Source organism: Myiozetetes cayanensis, unplaced genomic scaffold (genome assembly GCF_022539395.1).
Source record: "Myiozetetes cayanensis isolate MyiCay16 unplaced genomic scaffold, myiCay2020 scf5-8, whole genome shotgun sequence".
NCBI classification, from domain to species: Eukaryota; Metazoa; Chordata; class Aves; order Passeriformes; family Tyrannidae; genus Myiozetetes; species Myiozetetes cayanensis.
Window position 1 is genome coordinate 103,350,070 of NW_026087742.1, and position 17,824 is coordinate 103,367,893.

At 42.4% G+C, this 17,824-nt stretch overlaps 1 long non-coding RNA gene across 19 annotated transcripts in view; it reads right to left on the reverse strand.

Moving 5' to 3' along the window:
• Positions 1 to 17,824, reverse strand: part of LOC126648896 (uncharacterized) — a 286,520-nt gene that overhangs the window by 246,747 nt on the left and 21,949 nt on the right. For 18 of the 19 annotated variants that reach the window (XR_007630907.1, XR_007630921.1, XR_007630923.1 and 15 more), the window contains exon 2: positions 905 to 1,068. This is a non-coding gene — a long non-coding RNA (uncharacterized LOC126648896). Of the gene's footprint in view, positions 1 to 904; positions 1,069 to 9,807; positions 9,845 to 17,824 lie in introns of those variants that run through there. The other variant, XR_007630911.1, reaches the window with a different exon arrangement.

Genomic DNA, 17,824 nt, shown 5'->3' on the forward strand with positions numbered 1-17,824 from the left:
TTCACTGCTTTCTTACCACAGTGGACAACTTTACTCTATCTTCTTACTTCATTTGTCTCCCCTATGAAAATTATTACAAAAGGAACACATGACATCTCCTCATTTTATTGTTAATTGTACATTGTTATTTTATATGATTTGTCAATAATACATAATAATGGCCAGTCTTCGCGAGCGAAGATCCGGGGAAGGTCTTTACACCTTCCAGCCTGCGCATTGGATTTTTTAGGTGAGACACAGTGTGCGCGGAACTGAGCCCACCCTTTAATCCTAAGGTTCATCTGCCGGGGCCAAGCGAGCTTGGACGGTGGCAGTGAGGTCCTTAGGACGTAGGTGGGTTGCCTTTAAGGGCTAACGAGCCCCACCTGCCCGGGAGTGGCCCTGACCGGGAATCGAACCCGGGTCTCAGCGGTGATAGCGCCGCACCCTTACCACTAGACCACCAGGGGCTCCACGATTTGTCAATATTACGTTAATGAAATGTAACTATTTAAGCCCTTCTCTACTGGAAACCCACTCCAAAGCCTAAGCTCTAGCGTTATTCGTACCCCAGCAACATCACAGTAGACATCACTTATCAGCATCACTGTCTTTTTCAAAGCTGACAGCAAGGAGTAAGAACATTGTGAGGGGTCATCACATTTCACAAATGCTTTCGCTGGCACAGGTAGATCAAAAGGCATTCTGGAAAGGTAAAAGAGGACTCCTAGGAACTGAAATATAAGAAAAGGACCTTAGTTACGAATTTCTCCACCTCCTCACTCCAGAGTAGAGGCAATCAGGAAGTGAACTGAAACCTTGCCTTGCCCTCAAGCAACCAGGAGATGTGATAGACTGGACTAGACCAAGACACGTGAGAACACACAGACAGAGGGGGCCTGGAAGGGAAGAGGAAGAGCAGTACCTTCACTCCTGTGCAGAAGCAGTCCTTGCTGGAGACACAGCTGCAAGGTGCAGTGTCATCTGAAAGCCTTTATGCAAAAGGTCTGATTTCTAGATGAGATGTTTTTCAAAACCATTCAGTCGTGCAGATCAGTGCTGCTACAGTGTTGGATGACTGATGCCATTCTGTCAAAGAGAAAGAGTGGGGATCAGTGAAAAAAAATTAAATCTTAATGACTACAGGTTTTTTCTTCTATAAAGTGCATCATTTCTTTAAGATGCTTCAGCTTTCTGTGAGGCTGCTCTTATTTAATTACAGAGTAGAAAATCCAATAGTGCAAAACCAAAATATGTTTCCACTCAACAATAAATTTCCATTTCAGAAACTTGTTGACACAATTCCATGTTTCTCAAGGGGTTGTGCACTCTTACTGCGATGCATCTTCCAAGATGTATTCCATTTTTTAGCCTCTTGGTAAAGGTAGGGGAACACAGTATAGGAATCTTTCACAGCTCATCTCAGATGTGTGCCCTGCATGCTCTGAACAGGGAAGAGAAGGGAACATACCCAAAATGGGAACACCTACAAAACAAAGCGGACAGTACAGAATTGCAGTTCTATCCTTTAACAGAAATGCTCTAGTTCTGCCCAAGCCAAAGTTATTCAAGGAAGAAAAATATTTTATTGATGGGATGAGAAATACAGATGTGGCCAAGATCTTATTCAGCCTCAATAAAGTCTGAGAAAGAAAGAGACATTGGGGGGTGGGGGGTAGGGTGAGGGAGAGATATTAATAATATAATAATATTATATTATTTATATATTTATATTTAGTTTAATAATATAATTTCAGCAAAGACTCATCTCCTATAATTCTAGCTCTCAACAGAGCATCCTCCAGAGAGAGGTACAAAGCACAAATTCAAATTTCTTTCACTCTGAGAAGCACAGACAGATTAGATTCCTAACACAGGGACCTGTATTTGTTGCCTGGAGTTGAAGAGAAGTATTCATTTTCTTCTCTCAAAATTAAGCAGGAGATTTATATTTGGCTTACTAAAGGTCTTCTGGTACACAATGGTGATAAAGAAAATTCAGCAGAGAATTGGTAGTAAAAGCAAAATACCTCAAACTTAAGCCCTGTGACATACCTTACAGTCACGACCTTCAGCTCCAGCACCCTCTGCTTCTACACCTCCCTTATCTATGTTTCTATAAAATGAGTCCAGCTCACAGAAAGCTAGTTTACCGAGCACATTTTCAGATCAAAAACCTTATTAAAGGAACATAATGTGAGGAAGATAGGGCCAGGTGATTGACAGTGATTGTATTGGAAATGGGAAAGGCTGCATAGCCCTTTTTGAAATGCAGATTTCCCAGGACTGTGAGACGTGCAGATCCAGTGCTGCACTGGGTCCATTAAACAGCTTTTTAGGCCAGAAGGGATATCTTCAGAGTCTCACTTCACAGGTCACAACATTTCACTGTTTAATTCCTTCATTAAAGCAGTAAGAGCTCATTGTGCTGTATCATATCTAGATTTAAAAGGATTTTCAAGGAAAAGAATAATCTATAAAACTCCAGATAAAGTTATTCCAGTAGTTATTTAGCCTTGCTGTAAAAGTGCTTTTTTTGTCACCTGAAATAATCTGGTTTTAGAGATTGAGTAGCATCCTGCTTTCATTCACTAGATTAAATTGTCATCCTGTATCAAAAAATGTCGCTGTGTAGCAACTCTGAAACCATGATAAAATAACGTGCTAACCTTTTCTTTGTCAAAATAAAAAGATTGAGCTTCTTCACTTCTCCTGACAGGCAGCATGTCCAGACCTCTGACTGTGCTGGAAGGATTTCAGAGTTGTTTAAAACATCAGCACCACAACTGGAGTCAGACCTCAGCAGCAGTTTCACCAGTACAGAAGTCAAATCATACTTTAACTCCTCCTACAGGACATTTCTTCACTAAATCCTGGTTTCCTTAGTCCCACACTGCACATGGGGTGGAGTCAGAAATACCTGAGTTAGCTTTTAAAAACCTCACTGTGACAGCACTGAGCTCTATACAGCTAAATTTATCTTGTTTCTTGGCAGTCTACAGCATAGACATACTGGGTAAGGTTCATCTGGCCAAGTGGAGACACACACATCTGAGCCAGACACCCTAGGCTCCTATATGGACATCTTCTCTGAGAGTAGGTGTTTGAAATAGATTATATGAGTCACCCCTTAGAAGAGCCTACTTTTCTCCATGGATCACACAGGGAACCTAGAATAGCTCAGAGATAGGCACCTCCAGGCTGTAGCAAAGTTTGCCAAATTGAATTCCACCTATTCTGAGGAGAAAGGATAGACTCTTGAAAAAACATGTCAGAAATTCTCAGAAGTCCTGTTTTTGCCTTTTTCTTCTGCCCCTTTCCATCATGTTTGGTATGAAAACACCAAAAAAAATTGAAGAGTTTGGGCAATTTTTTCACTCAAAATGAACCTTTCTGAGTACTGTATGAGGCTATTAGCACTGCTTCACTTCAAAGCTGCATGTATTAAGAACTTGAGATGAATTTTCTTCATTTTAAGAATCTCTAATGGAAAGTTACATTTTTGCAAATAAATTTCCATCTTTTTTAAATCTAGTAGACTTTTGTTGTTTCAATATTTTAGTAGTTTCTCGCCTTCTATCTGTATAATCTCAGATAGGTGTCGAAAAAGGTGAATTAACACTTCATTGTTTGCATTGTGACACTAATGTATGTCGGGGTACTGCACCAATTTCACCTTGGTTATTTTGGGAACTTTTCTGTTTCTCATTTGATTTTGGCAAGCAATAACAGTTCTGTGCAATGTGTTCCTTAGGAATTATGTACTAGATACTGTGTGAACTCAATAGCTGGTACTGCAGTTGATCTTCATTTCTCTGTAGACATTAATAATGAGTGCATTTATTCATAGTATTTGGGAAAAAAAACAAACAAACAAACTTAAAAAAAATACAAATCTGTGTAACAAAATACTTCTTTCTGCTTACAGCCTGTCCAGTCTCACACTGATGAAATGGGCACAGTGCGTAAATGATGCTCACAACCTGAGATCCCAAGGGGTCCATGAGCCTTCTTCATTTCACTGATTTATATTGTGAGAACAAAGTGATTGGGCAGGTAGAGCCCATGGTGCCTGGAGACAAGGTATTTCAAGATTTAGTTCGAGATTTCAGATTAGGTTCTCTGCTACATGTTGCTTCAATAAAAACCAGAAGAAATCAAGTCCTCATTTTTATTTTTTCTTCCTTTTACATAGCAAAAATTAGTATATTATATAAAAACCTGGTTATTTTAATCCCTTTCTGTGCTGTTCTCTAGCCCTCCTGTGATGCAATAGTTTGAGAAAATGAAGAAGATGTAGGCACAGAAACGCCATTCATTTGCCAATATCAATTCCTCAGTGTGCTGCTGATCTTACAAGTTGTGCTAAATGAATGAATTGAAAGGGACTCACAGATACAATGATGCTGTTGTCCTCTTTTTGGTTATTTCAATCCATTCATTTTCCATGTGCAAAGTTTTCTCGTAATGACCAACAAAGCATGTACATTTGAAAAAAGTAATATTTTGTCCTCTACTACAACATTATTTCTCTTTTTCCCTCTTGAAAAAGACAACCAAAGATGTTACTGTTTTAAATGATGACTGAAAATACAAGAAATTCTCAATATTGCTCTAAAGCAAGTTAAATTACAGTTTTGCCTTTGTACTCAAACGGAACACCATTGGCCAAATTTTCATTAACTTTGGGGTATATTTAATCAGAAGCTTTGGTTTTTCGGTCTTTCTCAGCAGCTTTTTAAGTTTCATCAATGGAAAAGGTTAGCATGCAAAAGCTGAAAAGCGTAGTATTTCTGAGTACACTAAATGAAATGAATCTTTCACATCTTGCCATAAAATTAATTATGCCAGAGAGAAAAGAAACTTGTGTTATACAAGCTCTCTAAGATTTTTCCATGAAAAAAATTCATCTCCCCACAATCAATACAGACATGATATGAAATTGCATTATTACTACGGTTTTCTCCTCAGAAATTATGATGAATGTAAATTTGAATTCCACACTGCAAGATAATGCTGAATGCCTAAAAGATAGATTATGGTAAGGTAGACTTCAAATGGAAGCAACTATGAAATATTTAAGAAAGCAGATTCCATAAACAGGGCCACATTAGAAGCATTCAACTTGTGTGACAAAGTGCATTTTTATTTAATAATAGCATGATGCTGGATCATCTACAAATCAAAGAGCAAGAATCCCATTTTTGGACACAAAGCAAACAGATCATGGAATGAGACATATATCCTCATGTATTTACACAAGTTAAAAAGGACATAAAATCTTACCTAAAGAAACTATTGTTTGACTATAAGCATCACTTATGTCTTTTACTTGTCAAGTTTTCAAACTTTTTATGAGTGATATCCAAGTTTCCTCAGTCATTCTGTGAGTCTGTCATCAGTATATAAGCAGGGAGCAATATTTAACTTTTTGACCATACAACTGCACTTGTTGGCTGACATGGTTATTTCTGCTGTGCATAAGTAAAATTCTAAATCACTGAGCTTTGCTGTAGTACAAGGATTGTGTAATCCCTTTTCTTTTTTTTATATACTCATACTGTTGCTATGTTAATTATAATGAAAATTACTAATTATAGTAATAATACTCATATTTTTCATGCATATATTAACAGCACCAGCATCAGTTATGTCCTGGTGTACAACATACTGGAAATTCAGCTTGTTTTTTGAGCATCTTACTGCATCACAACACTTCTCTTGCCCCCAGACAGACAACTAGCATTATAGCACAAGTTTGTTTCAGAATCAGCACTAATTTGTTGTAGTGTTGACCCTGCCTGGATGCCAGGTACCCACTAAAGCCACTCTCTCATCCCCCTCTGAACTGGACAGAGGAGAGAAAAAAAAACAGCTAAGGATTTGTGAGGTGAGGTAACAGCTGGGAGAGGTCAGTTACTGATTACCTTCATGGGCAAAACAGACTCAAAGTGGGGATAGTACTTAAATTTATTAGTAACAGGATAAGAGCAAAGACTGAGAAGTAAAATAATCTTAAAAAACACCCTTCTTCCTTCCATGTTCTCCCTCCTCCCCCCATCAGTGCAGGGGGACGGGGAATGGGGGTTACTGTCAGTTGTTGTTTCTGCCTCTGCTCAGGGAGAGGAGTCCTTCCCCTGCTCCTGTGGGGTCCCTCCCATGGGAGACAGTCCTTGATGGACCTCTCCATCGTGAGTCCATCCCTCAGGCAGCAGTTCTTCCCAAACTGCTGCCCCGTGAGTCACTCCTCCATGGGGTCAGTCCTTCATGGATGAGCTGTACCAACGTGGGTCCCCCACAGGGGCCTCAAGTCCTACCCAAGGATAACCTGCTCCAGCGTGGGCTTCCCTCTCCATGGGATACAGGTCTCCTGCAGGACCCTGCTCCATCTTGGGCCTCCCACGGGTCACAGCCTCCTTCCTGCATCCACCTGCTCCAGCATGGGCTGCTCCATGGGCTGCAGGGGGGTCTCTGCACCCCGATGGTCCCCCATGGGCTGCAGGGGCACAGCTGCCCCACCATGGTCTGCACCACGGGCTGCAGGGCCTCAGCTCCGGTGTCTGGAGCACCTCCTGTCCCTCCTTCTGCACTGACCCTGGTGTCTGCATTGCTGTTCCCATGTTCTCACTCCCTCTTCCCTGGCTGGAATTCTCTCTGCGCAACAACCTTCTGTTCTTAAATATGTTATCACAGAGCCATTACTGTTACTCCTGATCAGCTTGGCCTTGGCCAGTGGCAGGTGGAGCCGGCTGGCATTGGCTCCACCAGACAGGGGGAGCTTCTAGCAGCTTCTAACAGAAGCCAACCCTGTGATCCCCCCTGCTACCAAAACCCAGCCACAGAAACCCACTACACTTGTACAATTTTTTTATAAATTACAAAGCTTAAGCATTTTCTCTTCACTTCCATACTTTCTCTCCCCTTGACATTGGTTGACTCATCGAAGTACTGCCTGACAAGGAGATAGAACAACAAGCCACAGAGGGGCATCCTGCTCAGAAACAGCAGCAACACCCTGACATGCATCTGCCACATGCTTCTTCTACAATCATTATAGAAGGAGAAGACCAGTGGCTGTAGACCAAGATTGTTGTAAAAAATCTGATTTGATTTTATGTTACAGACTTCCAGCTATTGTGTTCATTCAACAAGCCTATTCTGGTCTTGGAATGTGCTTTTATGATGTACACAGAAAACATTTTCCAAGGGTGTGAATTCTTTTTTGGTTCAACATACAGAAGTCCAGAAAACATTTCAGGATTTTATGTTTCAGCCTTGGAAAAATTTTTTGTCTCCATCCTAGAAAAAAAAAAAAAGTTGAATATTTGCATCTTCTGCAAAGACTTTCCCCACAAGATCAAGTTTGACAGCTTGTTCTGGTGATGCTGAATAGTCTATAGCCCTGTGTACTGTCATACATCCTCTGTCCCTCACCAGGCATCGTTCTGCAGCTCAGAGTCTGTGGAGAGGGGCAGGCAGGCAAGGAGAACAGAAGTTGCTGCAAAAATTGAAAGAAAGACAAACCAGTAGGACAAGGAATCAAGCTGAGCAGAAGAGACCTCATGTAATAGACTCCTCTACCCATCAAAAATGCTCTTTGTAAAGTCATAGCTTCCCCACACTACCAACAGCTTTCTCTGTAAGAAAGAAACAAACACCAGCTTTACATGGACTAATTAAACTACCTAAATAATGAACCAATGACTAAAGAAATTCATAAGGATTCACTTCTGTCTCAACAGGGACAGGGCAAAGGAAAGGAAGAGATGAGATTCCACTGCAAGAAGCTGAGGCTGACTGTTTAGAGCAGTCCTGCTATTTACTTTGCTCTCAACCACACCTGGAGCACACGGCTGTTGTACACACCGGGTAAAATGAGCTGTGCAGGGTTCTTACTGCTGTAGAGCTGTCCAAGACCTTCACTAAGCTGCAGCATTTGGCACAGTTGTTGCAGCAATCCTGCACAATGCCTGTGCGTTTCTCAAAGCCCTCTTCCAAGTCTCTGCGTGACTTAACTGAGAGCCAATATTCTACTTCCACAATATTTTAAGGTAACGACAAAAAATTCTGGACATGTCTTATTGCTCTGCTCATCTTTTCCCCCAGGGCTTCTCTGCTGCTTCTGACAGCTTTCTGATTGCAGCATCTCCTTGCCCAGCAATGCCTCAAGTTCCATCATCCAAATTACTGTACTTTAAGTCCCCTGCAGTAACTGTGTTTATTTCCAATATCCCAACAGGAAGACCCCCATCAAGATGAGTCATTCTTATTTCCAAGGGTGTTGTGCTGAGGCCACTCAGAGGAAGATGCAGCAGCAGCTGCTTTGTATTAGCTTAGTGGGGGGAAAAAAGCACAAGGCCCTGTTTTCAGCTGAATTTCTTTCCAGCAATAGACTTTTTTTTTCCAGAAATGCTGAAAATTACAAACACTTATTCTAACAAAAACCCCGTTGGAAGCACCAGAGTCCTGAAAACCTCTGGAATTGTGCCATGATGTGGGGAAATGGGAACCGGCTATTTTGAACTTGCTACCATCTGGACAGAAAGCGATGCTTTGCTGTGAACTGCTGGGCCCCTGAACTGTTCATTCATGCGTTGTTTTTTGGCAGCCTTCACCATTTCCGCAGAATCACTGGCAACAGTCTCACTAGAGAGCAGGTAAGCCTGACCCTGCAACTTATCTACCACTATTGATCACAAACAGGTTTTTAACTGCCCCATAGTAGTGAATATTCAGAGCCGTTTTCGGATGGTGTAACTGCCATGAAATCTCACACATACAGATTCTTTGAAGATTTAGAGGAATCCTTACCTTCAACTCAAAGGAGCACAACAGAAGCCTTACACCTTGTTACTGCTGCAGCACAGATAGAGCCAGCTCATGCAGAACTTCAAACAATAGCGTTAGAATTGGGTCAAGATGTAGCAAGAGCCTTGGTTTTAAATTGAAGATGGATTTCCAGCTCTAATTCTGCCATCTTTGAACAAAATCCTTGCATATTATACACAGATAACACAGACTATAGTATCACTCACACTTTGGCTCCAGAGAGGTAGTTAAAAATAAACACCTTTGTATAACTGTACAAACCCCACATTCCCAAAACTTTAAATATCCACAAAAAATTCATCAGTATATGCATGTATGCTCAGGTATGATGTGATGTAGCTTTCTGGAGCTGCTGCAATTTGTCAGTGATATATGAAATGGGGAACCACGACCAGTTGACAGAAAAACACAAGCAACACCATCCAATAAGCAGGGTGAATTTTTTAAGTGTTGTTTAAACTCTGGTACAGGTGGTTCTATGAAAAGTGGGGCACCCAAGGTCAGAGAGCACAGGATACAATTTCAGAGACATGGAGTGGAAACATCTTCTGTTAGAGTCTATGGCATATATATTATTTTGAAAGCTGTCATTTTAATTGCAGATATTTGCTCTTCCTAGCTACTTTTCTTTTCCCAATTGGAATGAAAGTGGTGCCTGACAGGCTGTTTGGAAGATTATGGATTTCTTTGTTTTTTGCTCTTAATGTTCTTGCTAAATTTATTTATATCTTGGCTGGTTATTAGAACTTGTTCCATATGGTAATCTGGCAATGCCAAGCCAAGGATTTAAAAATTAAAAAATAGATTATTTCAGCAAGAATATATACTTTTGTGACTTAGAAATTCACTCAGAATTATTGAGACACAATTTAACCCAGCTTTTCAGAGGAGAAGTGGGGAGGAAGGTAGCCAGAGGGTAAACAGGAGACTGTATGAAAACAGATTTTTTTTTTCATGTTGTTGGAAAGTGGCCCAAAAGCTCATTGTTTTGAAACCTACTTCAACAAGGGAAAGGAAGACAGCTTTTCTGGATTAGAGGGTTTTCCAGTCTTCAGCTTCTGTAGGAATGCAGCTATGAGCCCCTGGGAGGAGAGCAAAAAGTAAACAGTCCAGGAAGCAAACAACTTGGACCCAAACTAGAAGACAATACAGATATGTGCCTGTAAAACCAGAACAGAAAATACTAATAAATTACATGTTTTGCTTTTTAAGCAGATATAGAGAAAAGGCTGTTCTGCAATACCAAGGGGACAGTAAGAAATAAGAAATTATGTACATCTAGGCTACCTTGAAAACTATACTTTAATATTCCAAAGAAGGTATTAATATCACAGAGGTAGATTTTTGACCCCTGCTTCAAAGGTGTCTAGACTAGAGTTGACCAAAAAGCTCAGATTCACACTGAATGAGAGGGCTTAGACTAGAAAAGAGAATTTGTAACTGGTTTGTGGAGAGTTTGGTTTGCAACCCACCTTCACCATAAATTTAAAAAGAGGAAACCCACAAACAAAACATAAAGAAACGGAAAATGGATTTGGAAGTCCCCATGCCTTTAACAAGTGTGTCACAATTTCCCCAGAGTATTCAGAACAGGATGGCAGCAGCACTGTAAAAGTATATTGCACAGACAGCATCAGCAAGGGAAAATTGTATTTTTACTATCAATAAAGTAAAAATCCTGAATTCACTGAAAAAGTACTTTTTCTGGAGACAAATTATTAAAAAACTCATTTAAAGTGAAGACAACATTCTCTGTTCCTCCAATTCCAACAATGAATACATTTACGTAGAACAGAAAAGACTGATGAGTACAATCTTTGCCAAATTCTGATCAAAATTGTGCTGTATGGTGTCAATATTATCAATAACAGTAAGGTCAATGCGACATTCAAGCAAGACTGAATTCAGCCATTAGGTTTGCCTTTTTGATTTCACAGCCCTTTGTAAATCCAAGTGAAAATCCATAGAAATCAGGTGTGCTGCTGACTTTGTTTCTATCTTGGCCACTGTGCAAAATACAGCCAGTACCATCAGCCAAAATATACAAGTATTACTGTACTGATAAATCAAACTTTTCTTTCCTTTTCCTCTCCTTACACTTAACGAACAAAGGAGTTTGTTACAAGACACATCCTAAGAGGAGTGCTGACGCATATTGCTCTCAGTTTCAAGCCTTTTAAAAGAAAGACGTTCAGCTATTGTGTTAGACTGAGTTTTGAAGAAAAGCCAAGATTTGTGATCTTTTACAGAAGTGTGTGAGAGCTGGTTGGCTTTTGGAAGCCAGGAAGCAACCAGAACTGCTCCAGGGAAGAGATGAGACATCATCTGGCTTGGCTATTGGGTTGCTGCTATCAACAAGACCTAGCCAAGAATCCCCAGGTCCACCAGAGAGGTGGAGATCTGTCCCACCTTTGTACCCTCTCTGGAAGGTAAAATCATCATGTCCCACCACTTGTCTGCACCTCCACAATGACAGAGCCCTGAAGTGGATGCCCCCAGCAGTCAGTCCTCCAGGAGCAGGTCTATCCTTCTCCAGTTAATCAAAGAGATGAGTGCAGGGATGTACAGAAATGTTACGCTGTTCTTGGACAGCCAGAAGACCTGCTGTAGGAAATGACACACTCTCTAGTGGTGTTTAAAACTAGCTCAATACACTTGAAGAGAAAGCAGATAATACATCAATAAACCTGCACTGGACATTACCAGTGCTCAGGCAAATTTGATGCTTCATATGTGAGGGGAGAAGAAACTCTCTGCTCTTCCCCTAATCCAGCAAAACCCATGTGATTTTCATGCCATACTAACTCACTCAATAGTTTGTTCTTCAACACATCTCAACTGTCGTTAATGTTAGGCCAATTACAAGGAAAATGCCTTGCTTGTACGAAAACATGTTTATATTGACAATAGTTTGCACTTTAAGACTGCACTGCAAACCAAGGCCCAATGAGTTTGTTTCTTGCAGCAATCGAATGATCCTTTCCTCTTCCAGTCTCTCATCCTGAGGACAAACTGGAAAGTGTTTTAGGCAGGTGGAACCACAAACTCTAAGACTGGATTCCCCTTTTCTCTGCCCTAATCAGTGGGAAGGTCAGGGCCAAGGGCTACTGCAGCAAAGAAGGGACAGCAAATTAAATTCTAATATTTCCTTTTTTCCCCCACATGAAATTTCTTTCTGATACATACTTTCACAAACATGTTTTATAAAACCATAAAGGTATATGACATTGTAATGTCATGACAGGGAATGACCACATTTCCTCTGGTCATCTGTTAAAATTCAATTTTTGTGTAAATATATGCTGCATTTTCTAGTTTCTTTCCTGATCCTATTGAAGTCAGTATCTAGTGCTTGCCATCTCATGTATGCATCATTTTTCCATGTGCAGATCCTTTTTCAATGAAGGCAATGCTAATAGTGTTCTTATCCCTTCCAACAGAGCGCATTGCAGCAGTAAGAATACTTCAGGCAAAACAGGATTATCATAGCCTACATCCACAGCATGGGGCATATAAGGTCAAAAGTTTCCCTTGATTATGGATATCCCAGTTGAGATACCACCCACCTCATTTTCTGAGACTACTTAGCATTCTCTCTGCTATTTCGCTGACAGCAAAAACTTTATGCACTGTAGTTATGCCCATAAGCACTCTGTATTTTCTAAAATCAGATCCCAAGAACATTTAGTCTAACAAAAAATTAATGGCAAGCTTGAGTTGATGAGAATGTGGTTAGTGGGTGTACTGGCATTATAAGAGAACTCAGAAGCACCAGCATAGAGATTGCCAAGATTTCCTTAAGGCTGCTCACCTCTTCGCAGAAGGAAACCACTCCTCCCCTCCTCCTCCAGTCCCCTGTATCATTCACACTACCCAGATCCAAAAAAAGATACCCTTTGGTGTCAGGACCACCCTTTCAACCAACCATTCCTCGATACAATTCACCAGTAAGCACAGTTTACCTACAGAGTGCTGCCATGATGACTTGCTGTGCATTGCTGAAGATGGATTTACGTTATTTCCAGTTCACACCACTGGACAGGGAGGTCTCCCTCCAGCAACAGACACAGGGCCAGGATGAGGCCTTTAGTGTCTATTGTGGACTCTGCTCAAGTGCCTACATGATTCTTCCAAGTAGGAGCACAGAGCATTTCCCCACCAGCTGACAAAGGATGATAAATTGGGAATAAGAGCAGCTCCTTCCAATTCCTCTGCACACAGCCCAGCAAAGCCATGACCAGCTATGTTTGTGGGACAGAAGTGCTTTCCTTCCTACCACAGAAAAACAGGCAGGACCTTTAAACTTCATGGAGGATCAGTGAAGAAAAAGGGAAGAGGCTCAGGTATAATTGAGTCCATGAACTGAAAAGTATTCAGGATGAGAGATGTGGGACACAAAACAACCACTGCCCATGGCTGTGTGCTGTCTGGGGAAAAGGACCGAGGGGAATTTGTTATTTTACACCATGACTTATCTGAGTCCAGGGAAAGACAGAGACCCTTCTGACACACAGACTTTGTCACCAGCGAAAATGCACAGCTCCTACTGTGTCCACAGCACATCCCAGACAGACACAACTCAACTCCAGGCATGAGGAGAGCAGACTTCAGGCTGCTCAGGGAATTAGTAAGTAAGGTCCCCTGAGAAAATGTTTTTGCAGGTGCTGGGGTCCATCAGTGCTGATCACTTTTCAAACATCATGTCCTAAGGGCACAGGAGCAGACAATTTCCAAATGTCAGAAGTCAAACAGGTGAGGCACAAGGCCAGCTTGGCTCAACAGGAATCTTCTCTTGGACATAAGGCAAAAAACAAAGGTGTATGCAGTGGAAACAGGATTAAGTGACATGGGAAGAATTCAGAGATGCTGCTTGCTACTGTAGGAAGAAAATTTGTGTGGCCAAAGCTCAGTTGGAGCTGAAGCTGCCAGAAATGGGGGGACAATAAGGAGTTTTTTCAAATATATTAATGGCAATAGGCAGTATAGAAGTATCATTGGTCCATTACAGTATGAGGATGGTCATCTCACAAACAGGGACAGAGACAAGGCAGAGACGTTTAACGCTTTCTTTGCCTCTGTCCTCAACACACGACAGACCAAGGGGGTATCAGGGCTCTGAGCTGGAGGACCATGACTGTGAGAATGATCAACTCCCAGTAGACCCTGAAATTGTGCAGGATCTGCTGGTGCACCTAGATCCCTACAGGTCTATGTGGCCTGATGGGATTCATCCCAGAATCCTCAAAGAGCTGCTGATGTCAACACAAAACCTCTCTCAATGATTTTTGAGTGGTCTTGCAGATCTGGAGAGGTCCCAGCTGATTGGAAACTAGCAAACGTTGTCCCTATTTTCAAGAAGGGCAAGAAGGAGGACTCTGGAAACTACAGACCTGTCAGTCTCACTTCAGTGCCTGGTAAAGTTATGGAGTAGATTATTCTAGGAAGTACTGAAAAACACCTGAAAGACAACACTGTCATCAGTCACGGCCAGCACAGCTTCATGAGCAGGAAGTCTTGCTTATCAAACCTGATTTCCTTCTATGACAAGGTAAAACACCTACTTGATCAAGGGAAGCCAGCTGATGTAATCTTTTTGGATTTCAGTACAGCTTTCAATACTGTCTCTCACAGCATCCTTCTGGACAAAATGTCCAGCACACAGCTGAATGAACACATCATGTGGTGGGTGAACAACTGGCTCACAGGTTGAGCACAGAGGGTAAAAGTGAGTGAGGTAACATCAGACTGGTGACTTGTCACTAGTGGGGTTCCACAGGGCTCCATCTTGGGCCCTGTGCTCTTCAACATCTTCATAAATTACTTGGAGGCAGGGCTAGAAGGGATCCTAAGCAAGTTTGCAGATGACTGAAAACTGGGAGGGGGTGCTGACTCCCTCAAAGGCAGGGAGACCCTGCAGAGAGACCTCAACAAATTAAAAGGCTGGGCAACCGTCAACCACATGAAGTTTAAAAAGGGAAAGTGCCAGATTTTGCACCTGGGATGGGACAACCCCAGCTGTACAGACTAGGGAATGAGATGATGGAAAGCAGTGCACGGAAAGAGAGCTTGGGGTCCTGGTGATAGCAAGTTGAGTATGAGTCAGCAGTGCCCTGGCAGCCAGGAGGGCCAACCTGGTCCTGGAGGGCATCAGACAAAGCATCGCCAGCCGCTCTGCTCTGCACTGGGGTGGCCTCACCTTGAACACTGTGCAGTTTTGGGCATCACAATATAGGAAAGATATTGAGCTATTAGAGAGTGTCCAAAGGAGGGAAGTAAAGATGGTGAAGGGCCTTGAGTGGAAGCGGAACAAAGAGCAGCTGAGGGCACTTGGTCTGCTCAGCCCAGAGGAGAAGAGACTGAAGGGAGACTTCATTGCAGTTACAACTTCCTTGTGAGGGGAAGAGGAGGGGCAGGCGCAGATCTCTTCTCTGTGGTGACCAGTGACAGAACCCAGGGAAATGGCATGAATTTGTGTCAGGGGAGTTTTAGGTTGGATGTTAGAAAAAGGTTCTTCTCCCAGACGGTGGCTGGGCAGTGGAACAGGCTCCCCAGGGAAGTGGTCACAGCACAAAGCCTGACAGAGTTCAAGAAGTGTTTGGATGATACTCTCAGGCACATGGTGTGACTCTTGGTGATGGTGCTGTGCAGGGCTAGGAGTTGGACTGCATGATACATGTGGGTCCCTTCCAACTCAGCATATTCTGAGATTTTGTGAACTCTGCCTCTCCATGGCCTGCATATGAATGAATTACAAGAAAAATGATACACTTGCTCAGTCTTATTCGTTACTCACAGGTACTAAAACCTCTCTGCCTGGCTTGGAAAAGGAGATGCAGTGCAGTACTCCTCTGTGCCTGCCCCACCTCCCCTCACTCCTCTCTGGGAAAAAGCTTGCCAGGGAGGCATCCAGCATTCCCAGAAGTCCAGAGGAACACCAGCCAAAAGCATCTAGATGCCAGTTACAACCTGCTGCCTGATGGTTTTGTCATGACTCCTCTACTCTGGAAGGGCTTAGCCTTCCCAGACAGCAGAAACTGGTTGATGAGGGAGAAGGATATGAAGTGGTAAATGAGTAGACAAGATGGCCACATCAACTGCTCAAATCTGTAGCTTCCATATGTTAACACAGGGAAAGAAAGAAAAGAAGAGAAAACTATCTAGGCAGTATCAGCATGTAATCCTGATGACAGAGCCTACATTGGATGCTGCACACAATTTCTTCAAAGAAGACAAATAAAGGTTACCAGAGTAGCAATTCCCTGCTGCAGGACTGCAGAAAAACCTCAAAGAGTATTTCATTATTCATGCAAGGGTTTTAAAGACAGTGCCTATGGGCTCTGGCACAGCTAGTATACGCACGTGCAACAGACTCAGCCCTTCTGTGCTGTGGTAGCAAAACAATGTCTGTGTAAACCTACAAACCCCTTGGATCCTGTCCCACAGGGGACACCCAGACAAACCATAAAAGTGTGTCTGAACATATTTCTGGCTCCCCACAATTTCTGTGCTGCTCAGCATTCTTCTTGAGTCTACCCCAGATCTGCAAGTCCATACATACATTCTCTGGAGGCCTGCAAAACACTCTCTGAGAAAGCATTAAAACACATGATCTTAATATTCTGAACTTATTATAACTTAAAATGTTGGAGCAAAAAAAGAAAAGAGCCACTGTCTGGATAACCTGTACCCCAAACATGCAAAGGTCCCAGCAGTGGAAGGGAGGTCTCCAATGCAAAATGAAACTCAGTCCTTACCTCATCTTTAACTTTATTCAAAACCTTCACTGCTTGTTGATCAGTAAAGTTTCAAAAAGCCACTCTGTGAGCCACAGTGGCTGTTTCAGACACAGATACACAGGTGTGGGAGAACACATTGCAGCACAGGAGGCTCCAATCACACTGAAAATGAGTAACATTCACAAGCATCACAGAGCTGTAGCATGGAGCAGTTCAGCAGTGACCTTACTGTAATATCTCTGTAATACCTAAAAAGCTGCTGTTTTCTCCAGTCAGCACCACTTGGAGAAGTATGGATCCAATCACTCCCTTCAAGGAAAAAAATTTCCTGCATATCATGGTCTCGTCTCCAGTGAAAACATCGTTATAGTATCATTAGCCTGAAGGATTTGAAAAGAATTCCCATAGTAGAAAACATTTGAGGTTTGAGGTTTGTAATGTAAGTGGGACTGGGCTTATCTACTGACAAATTTATTTCTCGAATATTTTCTCCTGGCTCCTAGAAGATGCTCAAGCTGTTTGGGAGAGAGATACTTGGCACAAGTCACAGCTGTGCTGGGCACCATGCTAATAAGTGAGGAAAATACATGGTTACGGTGTACTGCACACTTTTTGGTCAGCCTAGAGAGATCACATGAATGATAGATAAGTTGCAACCGCTGCCTGTGACTCCAGTCAATACCAAGAGCCCAGCCAGAGAACAGACAACAGATAACGCTTTGGAGGTGTCCTGGGGCAGGTCTCAAGTATCCATTTTCTATTCAGCAAGGCTCAACCCAGAGCTCTTCCAGCACTGTTGTCACACTTCCTTCCTCAGCACGGATGAACCTGCTACTCCCCTGATGAGTCCGTACTAATACAGACTAACACACCACTGTCACCCCCCACTTAACTACTGTCAGTGGGAAGAACTGCAAGTAGAGACAGTTGCTTTAGGAAAAAAAGAAGAAAGAGGTGTAGGAACTATCAACTATTTAAAAATTAACTACCTGTCTCTCAGGCTGGGAGAATCAGGAGATGAGGCACTTGCCATAACAGCATCAGAACAGTCCCCAGAAAGAAAAGTTGAGTTTGATGTCAAGTCCTGTGTGACTGATCCGTTGTGTAGATGATCCCACAGGAACCCTGCCATTTCCTGCGATGCCTTGGGGCATTCCTGTACTCTGCTCTGCAATGGGAAGCGGCAGCTGCTCCTCACCAGGACAGCCTGGTGTTGAATCCTCTTAGATGCAACTTCATGTTCTTACAATCAGACACTGTGCCAAAACAATGTGTTTTGG